The sequence below is a fragment of the Theropithecus gelada genome, chromosome 11, assembly GCF_003255815.1.
Source record: "Theropithecus gelada isolate Dixy chromosome 11, Tgel_1.0, whole genome shotgun sequence".
Lineage (NCBI taxonomy): Eukaryota > Metazoa > Chordata > Mammalia > Primates > Cercopithecidae > Theropithecus > Theropithecus gelada.
Genome location: NC_037679.1, coordinates 106,884,384 through 106,889,898, shown reverse-complemented (window position 1 = coordinate 106,889,898; position 5,515 = coordinate 106,884,384). Strand labels below are relative to the sequence as shown.

Sequence of the window (5,515 nt, the reverse complement as noted above, 5' to 3'; positions counted from 1 at the left end):
TTTTTTTTTTTTTTTTTTTTGTCTCACTCTGTTGCCCAGTAGGATCTTGGCTCACTGCAAGCTCCGCCTCCCGGGTTCACACCATTCTCCTGACTCAGCCTCCCGAGTAGCTGGAACTACAGGCCTCTGCCACCATGTCTGGCTAATTATTTTTTTTTTTTTTTTTTTTTTTGTATTTTTAGTAGAGATGGAGTTTCACTGTGTTAGCCAGGATGGTCTTGAACTGCTGACCTTGTGATCGGCCTGCCTTGGCCTCCCAAAGTGCTGGGATTACAGGTGTGAACCTCCACGCCAGCCCTCTACTAGTATACTATCTTAAGGCTCTCAAAGATCCCTTCATTTAAATATCTTATTCTGATACATAAGGGTAATATTCACTGGATCCAACAAGTTCAAAGCTAAACTGATCACCTCTCCTTACAAGCTTATCTTTCCAAGCCTGAGAACGGCACTACCATCTACTCAGTTGCCTAGTATATCTAAAAATATGAAATACACTATGTAATGCAGAAGGAGATAGAGATGACCAAACCATATGGCCTAAAATTAGATGACAATAACAAGTAACTATTATTACAAGAAATGTAAATGGTAACTGTTTTATTTTAAAAAAAAAAAAAAAAAAAAAGGCCAGGCACGGTGGCTCCTGCCTGCAATCCCAGCACTTTTGGAGGCCAAGGTGGGCCCATCCCAAGGTCAGGAGATCGAGACCATCCTGGCTAACACGGGGAAACCCCGTCTCTACTAAAAATACAAAAAAAATTAGCTGGGCATGGTGGTGGGCGCCTGTAGTCCCAGCTACTCGGGAGGCTGAGGCAGGAGAATGGCATGAACCCGGGAGGCAGAGCTTGCAGATCTTGCCACTGCACTCCAGCCTGGGCAAGAGCGAGACTCTGTCTCAAAAAAAAAAAAAAAAGACTAAACTATATCATACCTAGAAGAACCTAACCTAAAACAAAAAGATACACAAGAGTTAAAAGCAAAAGAACAGAAAGAAATGAAAATAAATTCAAAAAGAAGAAATACTAACAGATAATATTTATTTAGTAAGTATTATGTGTCAGACACAAAGTTAAATAGGTTATTCAAGGTAAAATAATTAGGCAGAAGTTGAGGTTTTCATATCATACAAAGTTGTAATCCAAGTAAAAAGGCATTATATTGACCAAAAAGCTTGTTTTACAATAATTCGGGATGCTCTACACTGAAGATAAAATATACAATATGAATAAGAACATGGTAAAATTGTGTAAATGTTCTATGGATACTTTAATAGAAATATTCTCTGTCTTCATATCTTATTAGATCTCCATTACTAATCATATATAATTCAGATCCTCTATATCAGTGATCAGCGTAGATTTTCTGTAAAGGGCCAGATTAGAAGCAGTTTAGACTCTGCAAGCCACACATTTGTAGCATGAAAGCAGCATAGATGATACATAAACAAATGAGCATTGCTGTGTTTCAGTAAAATAGTGGATTACAGGCAGTGGCTTATGGCTATGATCCCAGCACTTTGGGAGGCCAAGGCAGGCAGATCACCTGAGGTCAGGAGTTTGAGTCCAGTCTGGCCAACATGGTGAAACCCCGTCTCTACTAAAAGTACAAAAATTACCCAGGCGTGGTAGCGAGCGCTTGTAATCCCAGCTACTTGGGAGCCTGAGGCAGGAGAATGGCTTGAACCCGGAGGGCGGAGGTTGTAGTGAGCCGAGATCTCATCACTGCACTCCAGCCTGCGCTGGAGATAAGAGCGAGACTCCATCACAAAAAAAGCAAAAACAATTTTTTTTAAAAAAAAAAACCACTTTATTTACAAAAAGAGGCTATAGGCCATATTTGGTCCATGGACCACAGTTTGCCATCCCTACTCTATTATGATTACTTAATAGGAACTATGGTCCATGGGCCAAATGGAACATTTGCCAAAAAATGAGCAGATTTAGAATACAAAGGCAAATCTGGAATTCTAAAATAAAACATATACAGACCATATAGTCTGACCACAGTGCAATAAAAATAAGAATAAAAGAAGAAACTAACACCCTGAACTACTCAGGAAATCAAAGACTCCTCAAGCAAAAATGCTATTCAATTTATTGTTTACTATACCACCATATGAATTCCTCAGCTTAATCTGTGGACTTTAAATAGTAGTGGACTCAGAATGAGAAGAATAAAATCACGCCGTCACAATTGTTTTTCATACCTTGTAGTCTTTGATTACCATTAAAGACTAGAATACAAAAAAGCCAGTTCTAAAGAGGACTTCCAAGGTGACATGTGCAGATAGAGAGGGGCTAGAATCTAAACACAGGAGAGGAAATTGGGGGCCTCCCCAAGATCCCTATGAGGAACTCAGGCCCAGCCCCTTGGCTGATCACAGTTCCCTGTTCCTGCGGACCTGGGAGGAGAAATCAGCCTTCCTGACTCAAGGCTGAGAGCTCTTCCCAGGAAACAAAAGGGTTCTGCTCATTCTATTCTGCCCTTGAAGCACTCACCTCTCCACACCCTTGGAGGGGCCCCTTGTCTCCCAGGTAGCCCCTCTCCTGGCCATTCCTTCTCCTCATTTCTTCCCTCACCTAGCAGACACCGGCATTCAAACCTGGAGGTTGTATGCCCCCTTTGCCCTCACCCCTCCGGTGGTCCCTAGCCCATTGTATCTGAAGTGACTGAAGTGTTCCCCGTCAGGAATGAACCCATAGCAGTGGCTGATTCGGCCGAACCCCTCAACAGGTGTGTTGTTTACACAAGCCTCTGAGGAGAAACTCAGCCTGGAAAGAAGTCAGGAATCGAAAGTCCTTCAAATTTCTTGATTCTGAACAGGTTTCAGCTGTTGGCTAGCCTTTCCCATCGATGTTTAGAGCTGTGTGCTAGCCTTTCCCACGGATGTTTAAAGCTATTTGTGGCCGGGCATGGTGGCTCACACCTGTAATCCCAGCACTTTGGGAGGCCAAAGTGGGCGGATCACCTGAGGTCGGGAGTTCGAGATCAACCTGACCAACATGGGGAAACCCCGTCTCTACTAAAAATATAAAATTAACCAGGTGTGGTGGCACATGCCTGTAATCCCAGCTACTCAGGAGGCTGAGGCAGGAGAATCGCTTGAACCCAGGAGGCAGAGGTGGTGGTGAGCTGAGATCAGGCCATTGCACTCCAGCCTGGGCAACAAGAGGGAAAGATGGTCTCAAAAAATAAAATAAAATAAAATAAAGCTATTTGCCAGCCTTCCCCAAGGACGTTTAAGGGACCAGATTGAACAGCATCTACGCTATTCCCAAGTCCTTTCTATAAAGTTGTGGGTGGAAGGTGAGCTCTTAGTGCACATTCAACTTCCTTCTGTCCCAGGTTCCTGAGCAACTCAAGGCACACCAGAGTGGAACTGACCGCCACACACATCAAGAGAAAAGGGATGGGCTTCCAGATCTAATTCGCAAAACTCAGAAGGGCTTTTTGCAGTATCTGGGTAAAGTAGCAGCTGTCACCGTGTCCTCCCTCCTGCCCCTGCCCCTTGTTTCCCACTCCCCCTCCACTCCCAGTTCCTTTGGGTCCTCTGAGATCTCTCTCCCTCTATTCTTTTCCTTCAGAGTGATCCCAGAGCCGCTCACCTCCTGCCTGGCCGGATTCCACCTACTCAAAGTTTATAGAATGTGTCGGAGCAGAAACTACTACCCTGATCATCTCTTTGCTCTCCGCCTCTATCTTAGTCTGGGAAACCCGCAAAGGAAAAAAAAAAAAAAAAAACTAAGTTGTTAAACTAGAGGAACTGTTTCCTAGGGATTTTTTTTCTCATAGCCAACTGTATTCCATTACCAAGATTTCTCTCCTCTTCTATCCCACCCCTCCCAAGGCCCCGCTCTCCCCAGACGGTTTAAATCCGGAGGCCGGAGCACTCTGCGCTCCTGGCGCCTCACTTACCCTAGCGCCCAGGCGTTGGCCGTGAACTTGGTGCCGCTTCCCGCGCGCAAGAGGGCAGCAGGCGAGCTCCTCAGTGCTGGGGGCGCCCTCGGACAGCTATCCCGCTCTCCCGCTACGAGCAGTTGTTATAAAGGCGGCCCTCGCCGGAGGGAGGGAAGGAGCGAGGGGTGAGCAGAGGGACAAGGGGCGGGGGAGGGTCCAGGCAGAGGACACGCCTATTCCAGTTTCACGGCACTTTATGCTGTTATGAAAATAAAGTCCTGGTACCAAGGAATGACCCAAAAGCCGTCTGACGTCAGAGGCACAGTCACCCCTGGAAGCGGGGCGGGGGTGACCACCCGGCCCTACCCAGCGCATCGGACTCCTCTGAGACGTGCTCATGCGCTGGTCCCAGGGCGCCGGCTACGACCGAGGAGCCGGAGCAGACCAGATCCGTACGGGCCCCGCCAGCTGTCACCTCCCGGAGGAGCCACACCCGCCTCCCCGCAGGCACTCGGATCCACCTGGGGCAGGAGCCCAGCCTGCGAGATTGCAGCAGCTCCGCCGTGAAGTCCAGCGGGACAAGCCAGCCTTCCTCCACTTTCTTTGGCCCTTAACTTAGCCTTTCTCTCCATCACTCTCCCCCAGCCACTGCCCTATGGGAAGCCAGGCTTAAGAAAAAGGAGGCAGCCACTTTCTCAGGGCTCCCCAGCCAAAGCCACGTGAAAGCCAAGGAAAACTTCCCCATCAGATCCGTAGTTAGCCCAGCAGCTCCACCTGTCACAGTCTAGACAGGCACCACGAGTGCTGCTCTGGGGCTGAGAGATAAGTATCTCTCCTTTTCTAACTGCCTCTCCTAAAGCCTCGACACTGCAGGCTGATGGAACGCGGCGCCAGATGAAATTATGAAATGAAGAAATTTGCTTTGGCGCCCGGTTTCCCCTCCCTCCACTGCCCACTCCTCTTCCAGGATCAAGCCAATCGGACCGAAACTTGGCTTTGTTTACGTGTCAAACAATCCTGGAGTGGCTGCCCGCCTGTGTCAGGGCTCAGGCCAGGTTCTACCCCATGCCTCGCGGGAGGTAGGTGGGACTCTGCTTTTAAGGTGGTTATCAGCGGGCTTGGCAAACTAATCCGGATTATTCTGCATATGAATAAACGGGGGAAGACCCAGGACTCCCCAGCTTTCTCCCCATTTCTCCCCACACCCCAAGTCTCCAGAGGCTAAAGTGCTTTTAAAATGTGACCTACTGGAGACTGTGACCCCACCGTTGTTAGGTTTTTATTTCACTCCCAAAAAAACACAGGCAGTGCCTTGAGTGTTGGAACACCTCCTTTGAGATGCGCAGCCCAGGGGTCTGCGAGTCCACCCCTTTCACACCCAGGGCTCCCAGGGGTGTGTCTGGCAGAGTTGGGGTGGGCACTGAGAGATTGGTGGGACTGCAAATGACAGTGTTTTATAGCGTGTGCCATCCACTAAGTCAGGGCTTCTGTCTGGACCCCGGGGTTCTCATCTGTTCAAGGAGGAAGTTGAACTAGACTACCGTTGTACAATAGAACTATAATTCAAGCCACAAACATAAGCCACATTTGTTTTTTATTTTTTTGTGGGTTTTTT

The 5,515-nt window shown here is 47.8% G+C and overlaps 1 protein-coding gene across 1 annotated transcript in view; it reads right to left on the bottom strand.

The window, feature by feature from the left end:
- GPRC5A (G protein-coupled receptor class C group 5 member A) overlaps window positions 1–4,796 on the bottom strand; it is a 21,521-nt gene extending 16,725 nt beyond the window's left edge. Inside the window, exon 1 of the mRNA XM_025402700.1 lies at window positions 3,919–4,796. The gene's annotated coding sequence lies outside the window, so the exon portion shown is untranslated. The remainder of the gene's footprint in view (window positions 1–3,918) is intronic.
- Between the last annotated feature and the right edge of the window lie 719 nt (window positions 4,797–5,515).